The sequence below is a fragment of the Gallinula chloropus genome (genome assembly GCF_964237585.1).
Source record: "Gallinula chloropus genome assembly, chromosome: 18".
NCBI lineage: Eukaryota > Metazoa > Chordata > Aves > Gruiformes > Rallidae > Gallinula > Gallinula chloropus.
The window spans coordinates 1542944-1565000 of NC_140103.1; the positions used below are offsets into that span (position 1 = coordinate 1542944).

The 22057-nt window shown below is 38.7% G+C and overlaps 1 protein-coding gene across 1 annotated transcript in view; it reads left to right on the top strand.

Annotated features, from left to right (window-relative positions):
• The window catches only part of DENND1A (DENN domain containing 1A), a gene marked incomplete at its 5' end in the record, with an annotated part of 188530 nt that overhangs the window by 4339 nt on the left and 162134 nt on the right, over positions 1–22057 (top strand). The gene's annotated exons all lie outside the window — the stretch shown is intronic.

Here is a 22057-nt window from a genome sequence, read left to right on the forward strand (position 1 = left end):
TAGACACTTAGTATAAAATCCTACTGTTTTACAGGGTTTCTTTTGCATTTTTAAATATATAAAGGAAGGGAAAAATACATTTTATGGAACGGTGAAGCCCTTCAGCTTCCAGATTTGTTGTGGCATCTCATAGTAAAACTTCACAGAAATTGAGGTAGATTATGAAGAACTTTTATTGCTTCTTTTACAAATTATAATTGCTTAAATTAGCTTAAGCACTTCTAGATATTCAATTCTATACTATTGACACGATATGCTTTCAAGTAGAGTGAAGCTCATTGGAGCCCCATTTCTCTCTCTTTAAGACTTGGCTAAAAGATTTTTTGGGTTTGAGATGTAGAAGTAGAATCTACTAGCAATATAGTTTAAATACCTATATAAAAAAAGCAAAAGCGTACTAACTACTTCAGAAATCTGTCCTTTACCCTTCAAAGCACTTCATGATCTTAAAACTGCTGCCAGTCCTTTATCAGAAGTATGATGTGACAAATTTGAGGATCTTGCTGGACCTCAGCTGAAGATCGCCTCTTGTTAGTTGGGACTGGGAAGAGGATTGCAGTCTAACTGTCAAGCTGCTCATGCAGAAAAAGAGAATTTGTTAGTCTAAAGCACCTGATCAAAATGGTCTCTAAAGTATGAACATTTGAAAGTGAATGCTCACAAGAGCATCGCACCCCCCTGCACCTCTGCCGGGGAGGACTGGGTGCTTTTGTATGGGCTTTTTGTGTTCTCGCCAAAGCAGACGCTATGAAAGTGTGTCAAATCTGTAGCTCCACCATGTAGTGAGCGAAAAGGCCTTTCTCTCCAAGGACCTCATCTTTCATCTTTTTGTGAGTGTAGCATAAATTCTTGCTGTGTGTTCAAGGAAAAAGCTAAAATGGTTTAGTACAGCTAAAGGATTTCTTTCTCTCTCTTTTTAAGAAAAAAAAACCAACAAAAAACCCCACCAAAACCTGATGGTAAGTTAGGAGCCTAAATGCTGGCACGGACAAAGTGTGTTAGAGTTTAACAAATGTTCACTGGATTAGTAAAGGAAATGTAGTTTATACTACTCCTTTTATGACAGAGTTTAAAAGGACTTGCTGTAAGACTGCCGTGTGCTTCTTTCTTTTCTGGAAAACATACCACTAAGTTGAAAAGGGAGATGAATCTTAGAAGGAAACTATTAACTCTGAGGGAGTTTATCATTGTTTGAGAGAAAGGATGAAATTTGCATTTGAATTGACTCTGAGAGTAGCATGTACTACTAATCTTGTTCCTACTAGAAGCTTGTGAGTACTTTAAGTACTTCCTTCTTTACTTTTCATGTTCTAGCCTTGTGTTGTAATAGCTCTTTCCCGTCCTGCCCCCCTTCCCAGTAGATCACAAATGTTATAACTTAATCTAATCGAACTCCTTAACTCTACTGAGAGAAGTCACGATGTGCTCAGGCCCTAAAATTATTCTACAGTTGTCACTATGGTTTCCATGATAGGACTTTCACAGGTAGAGAACTAGCAGGTTTCTGTCTCTGCAAAACAGACATACTGCTGCTCCTCATTGTTATCTTTGTCCTATATTCTACTTTTATTATAGAGCAGTGCTTCCATATAGTATTTTCTTGAACATAAGCAAAGTTACTGGAATAGGATTAAGTTAACGGTTGGTCATTCAAAAGTTTGCAGTCCTTACCTGGCCGCAAACATCTTGTTGGTTGAAGCCTGCCTGTTCTGTACTGAGGAATAGGTAACATACTGAAGGTTTAGGTATAACAGAGGAAGTGCAAAATTCAGGTCTGTTCCCATTAAATAAGGACTTTGTGTTGAACCAGATTTCCTATCCCATCCTTATGGTATTATGTTGCTACACTTAACTTCCTAAAGCAGGATTGGAAAAGTAACCAAATCTAAGTAGATAAGGTAGTATTTGGGAATTCTAATTCTCCTAAGCTGCTGCTTTGTTTCTGTTTCCTTTTGATCGCTTTTCTTCTAAGTACAAACCAGGTGGAAGATTTTCCCAAAGAACTTAGTAGAGCTGCAGTGTCCGGATCAAATACGTAGCGCTGTCTGAAGGGCTTTGTTTGGAGGCAGTTCACAGTTTGGCTCTTAGCAAATACGTAACAATCTGAAGAAACTCGCTTTATGAAAAAATAGGAGACTCTCGTCTTTCAAGTCATCCTGAATTTGATCTCACACCATTTTTAGGTGTTCTTAGCTGATGATACTAGATTTAATAACCCCCCAAAATGATGCTATCAGGTGTAACTGAATGTTCTTCCATTCCACTGAGTTATTTTGTGGGAAGAGACCTGTGTGTCCTTTTTGCTTCATGCTTTAGCTACTTCTGTCTGGAGTTTTTTCTATTTCACAAGTATTTACTAGTCTGCACTATATTGCTACTGCTGACACTGTTTAACTAGACAGAAAAAATCAGCACAGAAAGTCTCACTCACAAGACTTTAAACTCTTTTGTTGATTTATATTTTTTTAAAGGAGCTTGACATCTTCATCAAGTTCACAGTGGGCCTGCTTTGTTTGCTTTCTCTTGAATGCTTGATAAGATTTTTCTTCTATTGTTTTGTGCAGCAAGGACAGAACTTGCCATGGCTGAGGTGGTTTTTTTGTAAATCCACAATATGGTCATTGTCTGCTGCTGAATAATTGTGACTGCTTTTTGTACAACCAGAACTAAGGCTTTGGCTGTGAACAGATTCCTTCTTAGCGTGAAAAGAGACTAATCCATGTAAATACAGCCCCAAAATAAAGCTTTACAGAAAAAGGGAAAGGCTGCTAAGCAGGAGGGCAGAGGTCAGCAATTTAACCTTTAACCTAACAAATAAGAAGCATGAAAGTTCCCGAATTGGTTTACAAAGGCAAGCTCCTGTGATCTGTCAGTTTTTCTTTTCATGATAGAGTCGGGTGAGAAAACTGACTGACAGCTAGTGCCTTTTTAACTGCAGGTTGAAATTAACTGCTAAACCGAAACTTTTGTAGGGAGGTGGGTTTTTAGTGAGTTTAACAAATTATTTTCATTCACTACCTGTACTTACAGTTTTCTTTGAATGTATAGAGGAGTTGGAGTGGTTGCTCTCTGTAAAGAGTTCTTGATGGGCTCAATTTAGATACCAAATACCACTGAAACATTTAATATTTCAGCATTTTAAGCATTTAAGAATCGTTGAAGCACTTGTTGCAGTTGGCTGTCTGTTAATGTGCTCCTTTAAAAGTCACACCAGGACCTGCAGAGAGGTTGTACTTTGGGTAAAGTCAAAAAGTTGTTAAAGAGGGTGGTGTGGCTATATTTGAGGGAGTAATTTTAACTTCAGTTCATGCTCAGCCACAAACATTTCCAAGGTGGTTTGTTTTTGTTTGTCCTTATTTAATCACAACAGGTAATCTCATTAATGAGTGTTAACTTTTGCTTAAAGCTTAATGCATCTGCAGTCAGCTGTTAATCTAGATACAGACATTGCTGTAAAGAACTTTGAATTAGAGTGTCATTCAGATGAAAAAGAAGCAAAGTAGTAACAGCTTTAAAGTAGACTCCCTGTAGATTAAGAATAGCGATTTGGGGGTTTTCTGACTGATGTTGTAAGCAGCGTCCCAGGAATGACTGACATTTGGTCCATCCACAGTTGTACTGATGCTTCATATGAGTGTTCTCAATAGAAATACTGGAGTTTAGAAATTGTGCCTATGATTAGTCTGTTGATATTACTATGTAGGTTAGTAATTCTACCCAAAGCACTAATTTCACATGCAAACAAAGCAAGTTTGGTAAGCAAAAGATGAACTAGATCTATTTTTATTATGGATTTTCTTTGTTATAGCTGCTTCCATGCAAGAAGAGAATGTAAACTCTGATGCACAAAGAAGCCTATGAGAGTGCCCGAGGCAGTACTGGGCTGCTACAAAAAGAGACCTTGTCAGGTTTTCTTGTGGGTTTTTGTTGTTGGTTTCTTCTTTGTTTTGTTTTTAGGATTGAAATAGAGTTAGAAAGAAAGATGGTTTGAGGTTAAATTATTATCAAATAGGTGTAAAATGAACTCAAGACTGTTTTACTTCAGGAATGGCTGAAAAAAAACCAAAGCCACCTTTTGTGCTACCAGAGACAAGGCTGCTCCTGCAGCATTCTTCCTGAAAGGCTGGTTCCCAGCCAAGGGTGGGTGTGGGGTATGTGTCCCTGCAGCCGTGCTTGGGAGTACCACTGGTAAGACACCTTTACTCATAAAGAACTGTATTATGTTCTGTTACTATCCTGACATTTCACTGCCTATGAAGGGGGTGCAGCACTCCACTGGAGTCTGAACCAGTTGGTTGTGATTTTTCTGGAGTCTTCTGTGATTGGCTGTTTGGAGACTATAAAGTTTTCTGGTTTGATGAACTAACTACTAAAAGCAAATGATGCATAGTGTTCATAGTCAAATAACAGAAGATTGTAGAAGTACCCTGTAGAACATCATCTGTGTGGAAAGAGACAGGTAAGTGATGAGGAGCAGGAGTGAAGGGTCCTGTTTACTGTGCCAGAAATGAGTGTTCTGCCCCACATTTCATCAGCTACTACACTACATACCCCTGGGGAAGAGAAAAATTAAAAAAGGATTTTCAGTGAGTGCCTGTGAAGCACCATCTTGGATATTGTAGCCAAAATAATTTTCACACTTAAAATTTGTGCTAGGTTTTTAAATGGTCACGAAGGGAACTACACTCAAAATTCCCATTTCATTCTACTGGGTTTAACTGAATTCCACCTTTAGCTCCTTTGAATAATCATTTCTGTTGAAAGGACATAGTTATGAATATAAATAGTAGTTACCTCTTTTTAATTGATCTCTTAAGTAAATAATTATTCTTCGTTTATGTCTGTTTAGACCTGTAAGATACTTTTGATATCCTTGAGATCTTTTGTTCCAGTGATTCTAAAACCAGATCCCCGCTCTGGAAAAACACCTATCAAAAATAACTGATTTAGACTGAAGTCAAATGCTAAAGTGTGAAGTGAAATAATTAAGTATCACAGTATAGGTGGACAGCAGAATCAGGCTCCTGACTTTTCATATTTGCAATCTTGATATTTGACTGAAATAATATTAAGTCATGTAGCTTATCTTCTTGTGAATATGAGATGAGGGCAGTGCAAGCAAGTGGGGAGGATACTGGGGTATGAAGAACAGCTCAGTCAGATTGGAAATAAGGTTCTGCTGTCAGCTGAAGTGATGGTACAACAGATCTGGCCTGTGCTGAAAGGCAGGATCAACTCTGCCATACTGCATTACAACAGCATTCCCCCCAGCACAAAACACAAACCCCAGAACTCCCATTTCCATGAAGTATGATGTTTTGTTCTGAAGTTGTTTTTCATCTGAATCTAAAGTAGGATCTGGTTTTACATGGTACTTGCCAGTTGGTCATTCACAGAGTTTAGTTTGAAGAGGAATTTAGCAAACATGTTAAAAAGAATCAGTAGGGTACATAATTCTGTTAAAGCTGCATCCCACATCCACAAATACATTAAAATTCATATTTGAAATTACCACAGACTAATACATTTATCACATCTCATCCCATTCTATCTAGAGGTGATATTTGCACATGGAAAAACATTACAGATGTTTATTTTGCTTCATTGTGATTAATGTCCTTCTCCACTAAAGATAATGTTATGTTTGTCCTGTTTATTTGTTGCTTTTACTTAATGGCTTAAATGCCTTTCTTGTGTTTGTGATAATCTATCATCTTCTTTTATATACAATAGAGTTAAATTTTCTTAAATCATAATCAAAACAATTTTTACTTGTAAATTATTCACTAACAATACGTACCACTTCAGTGTATTTAGATTCCACCAGTACTAATTAAATAGCTCTCACAGATATTTTCTGCTGGAAAGAATTAGCAGTTTATAGCTTTGTGTGTACCTTGGTACTATTCATGAACCAAAGTAGATGTAGAGAGTAAATAGAATTGTTTAACTTGGTCAATACATTATTCTTTAATGAACTGTAGAGGTAAAAAGCAGCAGAGTCTCATGATTTGCCATCTCTGTTGCATGGAGATTGTGAAAAGCGTGCTTTGTTGCACTTAGAAATGCCAAATGTGGTATCCAGTAATACAGTAATTACAGTGCTTTTCATTTTGATGTATTTCTTGATTGCTTTGGTTCACCCTGGTTATGGGATTAGTCCTTCACTAAATCATCTCGTAGCAATTCTGTATCTAGACTAGGTCCTTAGAATACCGTGAGTATCAATCACACAGACAATTAAAATTGGGTATTGACATGTTTTTAAAATAGTCATACATCTCAATTTTGTTTATCTCAAAGTTTTAAAAACCTAATGACCTCATTGCAGCTTGACTATAATTACCATGTTTAAACTTCTATGCATTTTTTAGTTTAAACAGCCTTTGTGTTTTTTTTTTTTAAGCCAAAAGAAAATTAATGAGAAGAGACAAAGAGACATCAAAGAGGTTTTCCCTCTGATTGCAGTGTTAGAAGTTTTGCCTGAAAATAGGTTACATTTCTTCTGTTTTCAGCTGAATCCTCATTAACTTTACATTTTAATGATGTCCAGAGCAAATTATACGATTATGGTAGATGCCTTAAAGGGAAGCTTAAAGGACACCTTTTTAATGTTTGTTTCTTTATTGGTGACAGTATTTGCACCAGTATTATAAACAGTGTTAGAATGCTAGAAGTAATCCCAAAACATATCAGAAATATCTTCAACGTTAGCTATATATGCAGTGTAAGTATCTTGATTTAATATTTAACAGAAGTGGAGCATGTTAGGGGTTATCTTCATCTTTGTGGAAGGAAAATGTAAATCATGCCCTTTGAAAGAGTTTACAAATTACTTCTGCGTCTTATAATCAGTTTAATTTATAATGGTAAAATAAAATGGAGGCAGATGATGGAACATCTGAATTGTTTTATTTTGTTGAACCTTCAATGCAGAAGATGAGTGAATTTTAAATTGATAATTTCTATTTTTACAGTGACATAAAACATTATTGGGGGAACGTGGTGGAATTTCAATGTATTGCATTTAGGGGAACGCTGCTAGCAGCAGTTCTGAGCTCTAAAGTATCTCTCCAACTAAAAATTAAGATTTTATAATTAACTTTTTAGATGAAGAATTATGTTACATCAAGTGCAGCAACAAGAACTTGGGTTTGGTGTCTTAAATGATGTTAACTGAAATTGGCAACTGCTGGGATGGAATGTGAACAGTTGAGAATCCAGGTAGTTCAAGTTAATCTTATGAAACAGGAATATTTCTTAAAGCTTAAAATAATTGCACTGGTTCCCCTGCAAAATACAGCAATTCTGTATTAACCTTTGTTCTGCTCCTTGTCTTCCCCCTCACGTCTTTGCCCCACAGAAGGATAAGTCATTGCTGAGTGTAGCTCAATGAAAAGTTAGACTGAAAGGTCTTGTGAAAAGTGAAGTCTCCTGCTTCCCCGCCCTGGCATTTGGTGTCTGTCTTTAATTAATAAATAGAACCTTTGACTTCCTTGTTCTGCACTCTAATCAATAAACTAAATTTTTGGGAGGTGGGATTATGGCAAAGGAATAATAAAAGGTAGGAAAAATTAATTTACATAATAGGTGTGAAATTTTCTCTTTTGATTTGAACTCAAAGGCTTTTCTCTAAACAGGCATTGATGACTTCTTCGTAGTTGTCTTAGACTACTGTGTCTTGATGGAAGCATTTGGTATGTCCATCACTAATAAGTAATTGAGTAATGCAGGGGTCATCAGACAAAAAGAAAATGGAACTTAACCATACCATTTGAGTATGATTCTTATGTATTCTTTTTTTGTACCAGCAATTTTTTTGTAGAAACTGTTTATAAGTCTGAATTCTCCTGATTGTTTGTTGTGGTTTAACCCCAGCCAGCAACTAAGAGGAAAGAATCAGAAGGGTAGGAGGGCAGCAGCTCATGGGTTGAGATGAAGAAGGTTAATAAGTAAAGCAAAAGCTGTACACAGAAGCAAAGCAAATGAAGGAATGAATTCCCCACCGCCCTTGGCAGGCAGCTGTTCAGCCATGCCCAGGGAGCAGGGCTCCATCACCACTAACAGTCACGTGGGAAGACAAGCTCCCTCACTCTGGATGTTTCTCTTCCCCCAGCTTTATATGCTGAGCATGACATTGTATCATGCAGAATATCCCTTGGGTCACTGGGGTCAGCTGTCCTGGCTGTGGCCCTCCCAACTCCTTGTGCACCCCCAGCCTGCAGCAAAGGCCTTGACTGTGTGTGAGCACTGCTCAGCAGTGACAAAAACACCCCTGTGGTGTCACCATCATTGTCAGCACAAATCCAAAGCGCAGCCCCATACTGGCTACTGGGAAGAACATGAATAGTCCCAGCTCCATTGTCCAGGAGTTGCAGCAGACCCAAACCACGCATCTAGCTCGGTGTCTGTTCAGTGAACTCTTGTTAGAAACTTGATTTAAATCTTTGCAGTGTTTGGCACTCTGTAAGCTTGGAAACAGCTTTGAAAGCAGTGGTGTAAGTTCCTAATTTAGCTTAAATCTTTTAGCTTTGATTCCTTCTAATGTAACTTCAGGTTGAAGACTGTGCCAGTAAAGAAGGAAAAGTTGAGTGCAGTTTCCTGCCTTTCTCACCTTCAGTTTGTAATTATAAGAGAATTTACAGTAGTTTAATACTTGGTTGAGAAACATAATACAGATACTGATTAATAAGCTCTAGGTGACAGAAAGATGTGTACCTTGTTTCCTTGGCAAGTAGGATTTTGTATAGAATTATATTAGCACTGAAAACCTGAAATCTTCTTCCTGGCAACTTACCCTGCAAGTATCTGCAGCACGGCTGTTTCCAGCCAGTTACGTGGTAATGATGGTGCAAGGTTGAGACATTCCAATCATTCATCTGCCTGTCCTCCCTTTCTCATGTGTGTTTCTCTGCTCGGTGTTTTTTGCCTTATTTCTTTTGCTTTGTTGTGGTCAATTCAGTCAGTATAATAGCGAAGACATTGGCTTTTTTTTTTCCTTTAATAAAGAGTTATGTTAGATATATACTATAACAGAGATAAGAGCTATTTATGTCCTAAGCTATTGATTTTTAATTAATGTTGCCTGGGTTCATACATGTTGGCAGAATTGCTAACAGCTTGTGGCATTTTTTAATTCACATCTTCTTTTTTGGTATTTTGACAGTGTCATTCATATCTCATGAAAAAGTACCTCGTCAGGTTAAATGTGTTAAAACACCGAGGGGGGAAAAAGAAAAAGAGAAAAAAAAAGAGAAAAAAAGAGAGAATGGAACATAGGGCTGCCTGGAAACCTTGATCCATTGCCAAAGTATTTAAACAATTTAGTGTTTTGGTTTTCTAGCTCCAAGCTGCTTCTCAAATCCCTTGCTAATTAATCCAGTTAATTCTTTGTAGACTAACTGTATGCAGGGCTTTTTCTTGTGCTTCTATCGCTGAGAACCCTGTTTTGTTTGAAGCAAACCTAAGCTCTGTTATAAAGGTTGTAGTAATAAAGTGAGTACTTGCAGATGTAAATACAGTGTTTGGAGCCTTTTTAAAAGGAGTTGTGTTTGTGTGGGTAACTTCTAATTTAATCTTTCATGTTTAAAAATTGCACCTATATTCTTCTCTAAAAAGATGGAGGGAACTTTGTCACTAGTTTGATCATTTCAGCCTCTACGGAACAGTTATGGCATCAAGTATTAGTGTGGTGATATTCCCTTTATATGTTTATTTCTCAACAAGTTAATTACTGAAAATGCTGTTAATTTTGGTGCTCTGAAATGGATGATTGAATATAGGGCAAATAAGAGAGTTTAATGGGAAGGAGAGTTTTTAGACATGACCTGTTGATACTTTGAATTCTCTTGATGAGAGTACAAGAGTGGTATGAATTCAGAACTGGAAAAAGCAGCTGGGGAGCCAAGAGCTTAGAGGCCCAGTTAGATGTGGTATGAGATAATGAAAAAAGGGTTTGTGCTCCTCAAGGTGTGCTTGGCTGTGATAAAAGCTACTACAGCTCTTGAGCTTACTTGTAGTTCTTCAGGTTTGTTGAAAGCTGCTTCCCCTCATCATACTGCTTATCAGTGCTCAGCATATGATGGTGTGCAGGATGCCAGTGCAGCGCCCAGGGGTGTTTCTGCCAAGCACCGTGGGGAAAATGTCTCTCTGACTGTCCTGCTTCATCAGCTTTCTTGGTGATTTTGAGAGGTTGCTCCTGAGGACTTACTGTCCACAGGACACAGCTTTCCCTCCTGTTCTGTGTGCAGGTTCTTGCAAACCAGTGATGGTGTGCAGATACCAGAGACCACATTTGTGCTGCCAGCTGGCCATAACAAGTTACACTTCTCATTTCCTTGGTCACCCTCAATAGATTTGCATGTGAACACAATGGGAGTTGATGACCATCAGCACTTAAGCACCTCGTGGATCAACCTGTGGAGAAAAATGATGCAAATGGGTTGAAGTTGCATTTTACTGCACCTTTGGAGTTGGAGTGAAGGAAAATACTGTTTTCAACAAATCTGCTCCTAAGGGTGGACAGGTTCAAAAGAACTGGCAGAGCTCTTGTAAAGGTCTGAAAGTGCAGTTGGGGGTTTGTTGTGCAGTAAAGCTGGGCAAGAAATTAAATGAATGAAATTGCTCCTTTAACATACACCGGATTTCCAGGGCTGACAATGAAACAAATATAACACGATTATGAAATGTTCTTGCTCGGATCTAGACTAGTCAGCTGTCTCAGGGGTATGTTGATAGCTGGATATGCACTATCCTACATCTTGGAAGTATCAAATATCTTAAAATGTTCCTGGTGCATTTCTGTTTAGAATTTGAAATCCTTCTGATAGCATTGCCTTTTCTACAGTAACAAAAACCTTACAAAATGTTTTATTGAGTTGATAGATTTCCTGTCTGGTTGCACTGAATATCAGCAAGCTGCTCTTTATGTAAAACAAATTATTCTTCGGGCTGATAGTACTGCCTTAAGTGTGCTAAACACACTTTATCAGAGGCCACCTTTTTATTACAGCATTACACGTGGTCTGCAGTGAGCTTAGTTAATAGCAGCCCAAAGCACTGCAGATAGGAACCAGGTCAATACTGCCAGTGCAAGTATACCCACAGTTCCCTTCCAGCGCTCGATGCTGTCCAGTTAATGAACTTTACTCCAGAAGACAGAAGTCACTCTGAGTAGCTCGATGTGCAATGATTTTTTCTTTCATCTCATGGTCATTAGCTAGATGGGATGTTTTTTTCCATGTTAGGACCTCTTTCCCCCCACTAAGTTTTGAATACCCTTCATGAAGTTCACCATCTGTTGTCAACACATCTGATCCCACAGCAGCTTTTGCAGAGTATATTGAATGCTTTTCCTGTTTTTACAAACTTTCCTCTTATTTAACACTTCAGTGTGCAGACTTTGTGAGATCCCAGCGATGCTGCAGCCGTAGTTGGGGCTCAGTGTGACCAATCTCTGATTTATATTTTGTTCAACTTGGTTGCAGCTTGCTGGCCCTTTTGAATTTCCAGTACTGTTTTGATGGAATGAACCCTGCTCTGACCAGTAGGTTGAGATGGGCATGCTACACAGCTCATGCTGCAACACAGAGGTGAAATCAGGTGCTGAAGGGTACCAGACTGAGTTTGAAGTGTATCATTGAAATTATGGCTGGTTTTTATTTATGGTCTTGCATGCCTTGAAACTTAGGAGTGAGCTGGTGACCACTGAAACTATTGGTCAGTTAGGATCATCTGATACCATAGATTTCTGCAGCTGTAAATACATGAAGCATGAAGCTTTAAGGGTGTGTACGTTGTTGTAGAAGCTACATCTGTACTATTGCTCTTTATAACAACCTCACCAAAACCTAGGCTTGGCTGTCCTTCAGTTACAATGAAACATGAATGAGTCATTGTGTGTGTGATAGGTGGGATGTGTTTCATTATACATTCCAAAAAGTAATTAAGTTAACATCTCCACTAAAGGAAACCATGGAACTAAGAATGGGATTTTCAGTTTTCTGAGCCACAGTTTCATTTTGACTGAATGCATTCTTGCCATTTGAACAACTGCAGCATCCTGAAACAAACCGAGATGCAGGAATAGGAACTTTGAAGCCATCAACCCCCAAAATGATTCTGAAGAGCTTGTTTTCTATAAAATCTTATGTTGCTATGCAGGGAGATTCCCTGATGAGGTCTGTGCAGACAGTAGTGCAGAGCAGTGCCTTTGGGAGCTGGTGGCAGTCTGCTAACGTGACACATGGTAACACTGAAACTGAAGCCAGTTTGAGACCATCAGATTGGAAGTATGGAAATAAGGTCACTTTTAACCACTATAAAGTTCCATTGCTTGAGAAATTTGTACTCACTGCTGCATGTGTGACAAAGGAGGATTTATCTGTGTGGTTGAGGCAATTACAGGATTGTGGAAGAACCACCCCCACCCTGTTCTTTCTTTGGGCAACACTCTCAGAATGTATGGCTGCCTAGAATTGTTCCCAACACTCTCAGAACTTCTGGCTGGCTAGAATTGGCCCAAGTGCCTTTTGAGTCAGTTCAGATTAAACCTGGGATGTGACGGTCCATAGAACAATGAACATGTTTCTGCAGTCCTTGTATGTATTTGCCTAATAATATGTTTGTCTGCATTTATTATTGTTTGGGAAATTTGGAAAATGATTTTGAAAGAAGTTAGATGACTGTGAAGTGTTCTGTACATGGAAAATACTCATTATTAGCAAATTACAATGGCCATAACATCATTAAAACTAGAACAAAAAATGGTGAAAATAAAGCAGTCCGGAAAATATTTACAAAACTCAAACTGTTTTCTAGCAGTGAAAAGCCTGGCAGCCTGTTGCAAAATACTGTTTGTTTTGTTAGCAATTCGTTGAAGTTTTGTAATGCAGGTGATTGATTGCCAAGGCCACATTGTAGCTTTATGTGAGCTCCTTGTAATGAAGTATTTCTGAAAAGCAATATGACATTAAAATGTTATGCCAGGCTTTCTTTAAAACAACAAACAGAATTAAAAATCATCTGGTTGACACAGGAAAGTAGAAAATGTGACATTATATAAAAATTTCCCTTGAAATTAATTGGATAAGGGTTGGGTTTTTTTGAACGAAGGTGCTTATTAATATGCTATAAACTCTCACTTTATCAAATGTAAATCCTTTGCTGTAAAAAAGCTATCTTAGAAATTGTTTTGGGCTACACATGCTTGAACCTTCAGCAGCAGCAGTAATCTTGGGAAAGCAGATAGGCATACATAAGCAATTTGAAATACTTGTCTTGTAAATATTAAAGAGGGTGACTGTTTCTTGTAAAAGTGTCAGAACTCTACTTGCTTTGGTCTTATCTTGTGTAACTTGAGAATTTGCATTCCAGAAATATAAGTGAAATTGGCAGATTGACACAAGCACTGCTTGTGTCTGATAGTGTTAAAATCTAGATGATGCACTAACTCTGGATTAATTCTTACTGCATTTAATGAAGATCTGTTTATTTCTCTTCATTTATTGCTTCTGAGTCTTAAGAAAAACCTTATCTAGTAAATCCTCCCCTGTGTGGTATCAGCACTCCCAGATCACCACATTTAAACTGTAGCATGAAATATTAGTTAACTGTTTCTTTCATATTTTCAGGACAAGGAGGGCTTGCCAGCTGCTGTTGAAGTGAAGAGGCTGTCACCAGGCAACTCTGCTGTCTCAGAATATAAATACAAAGAGAGGCAGGAGTGAAACGAATTCAGTATTCGTGGCCTGAGCACTTGAAACATATCTCTATTAAATTTATAGAGTGATGAAAAGGTTACAAGAAAAAAAATACACTGATCAAGCAGAAATAAATTTAAAAAAAATTATTAAAACCAAACAAAGTAGGTGTTCCTATTCAGCTCCTGCATTTAAACCCTCTGTATGATTGTTACAGGCAGCCTGTAAAATGTTTCAAAACACTTCATATTTAATTTTTTAAGCCAGGCCTTGTGGATTTCTGGGATGTTAGCTAATTGTATTTTTTGCAAGTTTTAGCTGCTGTGTAACTTGCTGACTGAAATTACAGGGGGGAAAAAGCCCACAAAAACCCCATAATCCATTCAGAATTTGCTCCTTGTGGGCCTCCTGGAGTTTGGCTTAGATTTCCGGTAACACTGAATTTCTGGGTTGGTTGAAGAACAGATGGTTATGAAGAGAAATATCCCCTTAAGTGCATAGTAAAACAAACTCAAAAGATTCATCAGCCGTGCTTTAATGTGGACTTGAGGTATCACCACAGTAATTAACCATTGCATATAAAAGATCTGAAGACCTCAAATGAAGATGGGAGAAACATGTAACAAACAAGACTTGAAATAAGTACTTCTTTTGTCTTCTCTTTCTGATCTTGGTTATTTTAGCTTTATCCTTTGCGTCCCCTTTTTATAGCTCTAACTTTAGTTACATCAGTATCACCAGGACTGAGAGTTTTCACAGAAGACACGTTATGTTTTCTAACATCTCCTTATTCTTACAGTTTAGAGAGTTTCTAGAGGAGAAACGAATCCATACTGTTAGAGAAGTGATTTTTTTTTAAAAAAACCCTGATTTCTTGGTGTGGATGAAACAAAAGAAGTTAAGATTTGCTACAGAGGTGATTCCCAACCATACTTCATATACTGAGCACTCTGCTTGCAGAAACACAACTGTTTCACAACTTCCATTGAAAGATCTGGTCAAGGTTTGATTAAACCTGGCTCCATTCTGTATAAGAATCCAAACCAGTAAATAATAGCAGTTGAAGTTGGAACATTTTTACTCATGTAAGTGTCTAACTAGTCTGATGCATACCTTCTCCAGTATCCATTTACTTGCCATTTATCAGGTTTTGTCTCTGACACGTTTTCTTCAATCTGTCACTTCTTGAGCTGCTCCAGTGACAACTTTCCTGTGCAAGGGAAGAGCTGAGCTTGTCTCTTGGGAGAGAGATAACTGACTTCATAGTGCAGAAGAGATTTGAAACACAATACAAACAAGAGTCTTACAAAGCTGTAAGTGTGCCAGAGGAAACTGAAGATGCCAGTTAAGCAAACTACTACCTTTCTGTAGTGGGATGTCGGTGTGATGCTAAATGCCATTTGAGTGGCAATCTGGACAGTTCAACAACTTGACATAGCACCAAGTAACTGATTAGGGCTGGCAAAGAGGAAGGGAATGTCTCTTCTTCAAGAGAAAGACAATGAATGTTTCTCCTGCCTTCTGATGGCCCTGTGTAGAGACAGGACTTGGACTTGATGATCCTTATGAGTCCCTTCCAACTCAGAATACTCTATGGTTACCCAAGAAGTGAGTGTTGCTTGTATTTTGCACTAGCTGTAATTAGGTTTTTAACAGGATTTTAAAAAAGAATTTAGCCAAGACCCTCTGGGTGGAAAGTTGGTTTGGCTGCTAGAAGCAGTGGAAGTCTCACAGTGAAGGTTTGCTCTGAATGGGTCGTAAGGCTGGTGATGGATAATGCATGCCCTGGATGGAGAGCTGGTGTGAGGAGGTGGGGTAGGAGTTGTACTGAAGCATAAGGGCAACTTTGACAACTTTTGCCAGTTCTTGTATTGTTAGGGCTATTACCTCTCTGTATTCTGCAGAATAATTTGAATTTTAAAGATCATTCTCTTTCGTTTGGAGAACTGCATATAGCCTTAAGTAAAAATCCACAAGGAACTTGTAGCTTAACCTGCTTTATTTTGGAAGGGTTTAATAAAAAACATACAAATACTGCTGAACACTGCCTAGGAAAGTTTTGCTCCTCACTGCCCCTGTGGCTCTTCATGTGTAATAATATAAAACAATTATGGAAATCATAGTGATTTCCTTAATCTGTTCTGGTTTCCTCTCTCCCTTCCTGTTTCCTGTGATGTATATTTTATGTTGCCTTTGCTCTCAGTCTTTCCCTCTTTTGGATCATTTTAGTGAACTCTGAACAGCGTTTCATGTGTGAGCTGAAACCCTTAATTCTGTTTCTAAACTGAACTGTTGGGAAAAGCATTTTCCTGTTACCAGCGAGGCTTTTGGCACTGGCAGGGCAGACTTCCAAATGTTCTGCAGAGAGAGAGGCAAACTTGCAAGTCTGTTTGTGATGGTGTTAATGTCAGAGGAGTCACTGAGCAGCAGCTGATGTTTACAGCACTTGCTGATTCACGCTGCTGACTGCGCATGGGTCACGAAAGCTTCAGTAGCTGAGAGCGATGGGTCAGTGTCCACTTCCCTACGCCTGGCTTGTCTCAAAGATGAGGACTATCTCCTAGTGATGGAGTGTTTGTTTGGAATGGGATCTGCTAGGGAAATGCTTTGTCTGCATCCCTCAGGTTTGAGGACTGAACCTGTATGCTCACTCGTAGGCATAGTGATTTTTGGGGTGACTTTGCTTGCAGCATCATGGGGCTTGCAGGGTTTTTTGGTGGGTTGTTTTTTAAAAATACATTTTCTAAAACATTCTTATAGAAGTTTCTATACTTTAAGAAGACAAAAATGAAGTCTCGTGGAGGAAAAGCATATTTTTTATTCGATAGGTATTATCTACCAGAACTTGTTCTGAGGTTTCTTGTCTGTTTCCTTGTGTGTGAAGGGTTTTTTTTCTCTCCCACCTTTTTCTCTACCACTCCCCACCCCCTTGCCTTCTTCCCTCCTCCTCTCTTCCCCCACTCTGAGATGCTATCTGCATGCTAAGGCTGCAGCAGTTTAGGGACAAGCAGAAGTGTTCGGCTGTACTGAATACAGGACACCAAGGAGTTTGCAGAGGTTTGGAAAGAAGTTTACGTTGCTTTTTAGTTGTGCTGCATAAGTACTATAATGTGTAGTGGGTGTTGAAATGGAATTTGCTCTGAATGGAATTCCATTCCATTTTGGAGGGACTGCAGCTCTAAAGACCTTAAAGAAGCGAATTAGTTAAATCATCTAGGGAGGGAAAATGAAGTAATTTTCATTGTATTTCTCGCTTTGGGATGAATATATGTGAATGATTTAAGTTGGCTGACTTTTGTTGGAAGAAGCAGGTTGATATGTATTTATTTTGTGTATTTAACTCTGGGAAGTATTTTCTGATAATGTTTTTAAGAACTTCCCTGGTTTTATGATTTCCATACACTTCAAATACAGACCAGTTTGAGCTGTGCTATTTTTAGAAGTCATTAAGCATGCCTTTTTTAAAAGCAAAACTCTTCACTTTATGATGTAAGAAAAGTTGAGAGTAAAAGAGCAGCATAGCTACACTAATATGCCATTGTAGCATGTTCCCATCCTGTCATCTGGAAAATTAAATCAGGTTACAGCATGGATTAGCATCTAGACTTGTGAGGAGGGGAAGGTAGTGTCTTAAATGCCATGAAATTGAACAATGGGATTATACAGTTCACAGCTAATTTCAGTATTCTTCTGTATTTGGCTTTTTGTTGAACAAGATGCTGTAGGGAGGGGCAGTAATAGCTTTTAGAACTTTGAAACATTCTTATATTTACTAAAATACTAACAATAATAGCTTGAATATGGCTGAGTAACCAATACAGTGCTCTACATAGTGTGCATAAGCGTGAGGTAGAATCTCTGCTAGAATGAGAAGTTAGGAATGAGAACTGTGTTCACCTGGTGTGGAATTGATGGTCTGTGCTACCCATCTGGTGATACTCTGGAAAGGCATGGCAAGGAATCACAGTGGTGCTGTGGCGGTGCAGAAGAGTTGTGTTCTTCCATCCCTGAGGAACAGGATTGTCTTCCCTCACCCCTTTTCAGGATAAAAAGTGTGTTCAGTTCCAAAAATGTCAAATATTGTTCATGTGAGAAGTGATTCAGAAGCTGCCCTCAGAAGCACCTCGTGCAACAGTTTCCTTTGCACGTATTGTCAAATAACTGTGTGATCTGTTCTGTCCGTGGTTTTGCTGACTGCTCCTCCCTGGCACGGGGTGTCTGTTGTGAGTAACACAGGCTCCAGGTCTCCAGGGCTTGGGCCAGCCTAGATTTTATGGGCAGCAGCTGCTTCGTACGGAGCTGTATCCTCTGGGAAGAGGGCTTGCAAGGGTGTGCATCAGGTTGGTAAGTGAACCCACCCTGACTTCGGTGAAGTCATGTGTGAATCTTAGGAAATTAGTCAGAAGCTGTGCAGATCTTGTCATCTTTTGTCAGTGGACACGACAAAATGAGATGTAGTGAAAGAGAATCAGGAGGAACGAAGTTACCATCAAACCACCAGTTCAACTTGAGTTCATCTTTTGAGGTTTGGGAAAAGTTTAGTTTGAGCAGCAGCTCCATAATTCATGTGACTTTTATTTTTCCCCTGTTGTTACCTTTCCCTTTGTTCATTGCTTTCCAGTATCTCCTTTTGCTGACCTCAGCTGAGCTTTTGGTGCTTTGTAATGTTGGAGATGACTGGTGCACGGGAAGCTCTCGAGCTGCTTACTGCACTGTAACTGTGTGAGAGGTTGGTTGGCATTTCAGTCTCTCTTCCCTTGTTCTAATGTCAGCAAATAGATTCCACTCTCTTGAACTTGAAAAAAAAAGTAATTTACCTGTGTTTCCTTTGCCTATGGAGTATTAAAGTAGAAAAATATTTAAGCATCATTTCATTAAAGCCTGTTAAGCACCTAAATAGGAGTTCACTGTGTTTTGAGTTGCCAAGAGTTTTCTTCTGTCTGGAGACACAGCAGAGCTGTGATTTTGCTCTTGTTTCCATTGTGCTGATTAGGTGCCTTGTGCTTACCCTTTCAGTGGAAACCCTGGCTGTACAGAGTAATAGTGATGTTTGTTTGGTAGATGTTTGTTTCATAAAGTCAGGTGTCTTGATGCCCTCTATTTAAATGGATGTGTTTATAGAAATCCTCTTGGTTCAGCGAGTGCTCCAACTTCCTTAAACTTAAATGTAATGACCACACAGAAATTAAATCTAATATTGTGTACGTGTGTAGGTCAGTGTAGTCGAATGCACCTCTCAAATGAACATTAGATTTATGATGAAGAATGGATAAGTTGATGAAAGCTATAATAGGAAGTGATGTAGTTTCTTTTTCCATTGTGTAGTATTTTCCAAATAACCATGCTGCAAGTTTAGTAAATATTCCCAGACCGTTTAAAAACTGAAGTGATGGAGCTGATGCAATGTTAAATATAAAGCTCTTGTAAAAACACGAGGACGTGCAAGCATGTGGCTGCCAGGGACAGTGTAAAGGTGCTGTTAATTGTAGGGTTACAGATCATATGGATGGGCCGTTCTGATGCTGTATGAGATGTCCTCAAAAGCAGACTGTATACAAATTGTATATATCCCAGAGTCTTAACAGGCATGTAGACACCCAGAGCAAACCTGTGAGATGCTTTGCTCACCCAGTTTAGCATGTAGTGCTGTTATTCCAGTTGAAATTGGTGGATGAGAAATTAAGTTAATTCCATGTATTTCATGCATGGTGGGGGAAATTAAATTTCTTCTAATATATACAGTTGATTGACCTAGGAAGTTTCTATTTCTAGTAAAGACAGTTTAGTTTATGAATGTATCAGTAGCACTGTGAGGTCCCTTTTTTTTTGATGAAAATATAATTGTAGGCTGTGTGCTTTGAGAACATGTTGATCTTGAACCCATAGAAGCTGACTCAGGTGGGGACTCTAATCACAGTCACTTCTTTTGCTTCAATTTACTTCATTTCACTTCATTTTACTTCATTTCACTAAATTTGAAAATGGAAATACCCTGTTATTGGCTACTGATAGGAAAGGACTGTGAGAGGTATAGATGAGTGATTGTTACTGTGCACTGGTAATCCCCATAGCTGCATTTTACTTACTGCTCTACAGCAGTGATGGCTGCGAATCAGCCAACAAATCCTGCTCCGGGTATAGTCTATTCCTACGAAACTTGACGGTCCCTGTAGGAGACCAGGACAGTGGGAATCTATTGGTTCGTAGTGAATTGAGTTACTTTGACCTTCCTGTGTTAAGGGCTTGTAAGGAACAGCGAGTGTTTTGTCTGTTTATTTTATGCTGTGTTTTCTGTGGCCACTGCTCAGCCTTATTTCTTCATGGCACGTCAACTTTGAGATACAGGGGGAAAAATTCCTACATGACTTTCTGCAAGAATGAACATCCTAAAGAAAAAATTCTGGATGAAAATTGATGTATATAGACAGAGCTAAAATTAAAACAAAAGGACTCTAGCAAAAAAATCTTTGCCTGTGATTTTTGAGTTAGTAAGTTGTGTTTTGTTTCATTTTAATGAGCAGGGCTTGTAAGGTGGCCTCTGAAACAAGAAAAACAGTAGCATGTATTTATTTGTCCATGATAACTTTCAACTGCTGGTGCTTATGTGTGAAACTTGGTCGCTTGCAAAGTGGTGCATAATGCACCTCTGTCTTCTGGACATTGACCTTGCTGGGAGCTTTCAGGGTTTACATAACTGCTCTCAAATGGGCTCCTATAGGCCTTCCTTCCTGCCAGCGAGCCCCTGAGACACAGCACGGCTTTCAGGATGTAAAGAAAAGAGGAAAAACGCCTGCCTGCACACACACAATTACTTTGTATGACTAATCTGTTTCGTTGTATTTTTAAAGAACAGAGAATATGGATTGTGATCTATGAAGGAATGTGTTTAGAGCAAACACCATGGATTTATGTCCCAATTTAATTTGTCATTTCCTTAGAAAATGGTAAATGATAAAATACTCTGTGTTGTATGTGTATCTAAACTTCTATGAAGTTTGAAATCAGTGGGTGGGTGAAATGTTGTGTCATGTTCTGGGTGCGGTTAACAGACTTCTTAAACAATATTATGTGTATTTAATTGATTTGGAGTTTTTTTAGTGAAATGTTGAAAGTTTAGACTCAATTGCTTTTAAAAATGTTTAAGATGTGCATTATAATAGATGTTGCATATTTTCTTCGTACCATTGATACTGTGTTTTCCTTGGTGGAATCTGGATCTTTGTTCATTGTTCCTTCTGTGTAGAGGACTGCTCCTGTGAGTTCAGCTGATTGGGTTTGTTTGGACACTGAGCACAGTACACTTACCTGCATATAGATTTAAGAATTTTCAAACTAAGGCTTTAAAGTGATCCCTTGCTTTCTATTTCTCCTTCGTTGTGTTAATGAAGATGGGTTTGCTCACACACACATATAATATCTGATGTATTGTCTTTGCAGTTGTGTGTGTGTAATGGTGAACTAAATGTCTGCAAAAAGTTAAGCTGGAGGGTTTATTAAGGTACTGCCTTGTATTTCTAAGGTAAAAAGAATACACCTTAACAAAAAGTTTGCATCTGCTAGCAATTTAATCACCAATCAACTAATGTATTGCTAAAGTAAACTCTGCCATTGAGAAATCTGAGGTGGGACCATTGGGAAATAACTGTGTATGGCACTTGCATCTTCTCTTCAAGCCTCAGCTACAATGCAGCATCGCAGGAGTTGAGCAGTAGAGGTGGGACATGCAACACCCCTCCCTCCCTAAAGCTTGAAATTCGTGGAAATGGTGTATGGGGCCTGAGGACTGACTCCAGTGAGCTGGGTGTCCCCAAGCCAAACCCATCTCCGTGCACAAAGGACAGAACCCCAGGGATACCAGTTGATTCTTCGTATTCTGAGCTGGTGTGGGATCATGTATGGCTTGTGCTCTGGTTTCTGTATGTAAAAAAAAAAAAGTATTTGGAGAATGACACCAGGCCTTCTCAGCCATGCTCCTCTGAAAAATGGATGGCTTCAAAGAGTTCTGTTTTAAATAGGTTGTCATATAAATAATTTTAATCATGATATTTTCTTGTTGTATGAATACCTCTAATTAAACTTAAGATAACTTCTCAGGGAATGCTACCACATCATTTATTCTGATAAGCCAAAGGAATAAGGACATTACATCAGGCTTGAATGCTTACCAGTCTGAAACATTTAACATTTGTTTTCCCGATGACAGAGGTTCCAGGCCAACTTTAATTGCCTCTTTCAAAGCCTGGATAAATATTTTTGCTTCCCAGGGAGCATACCTTAACATTAAATAAAGTTACTCTGCGAGATGTGTAGTCTGGTATCACTGAAAACTGTCTGTGGAGGAGAATCAATGTGATGTG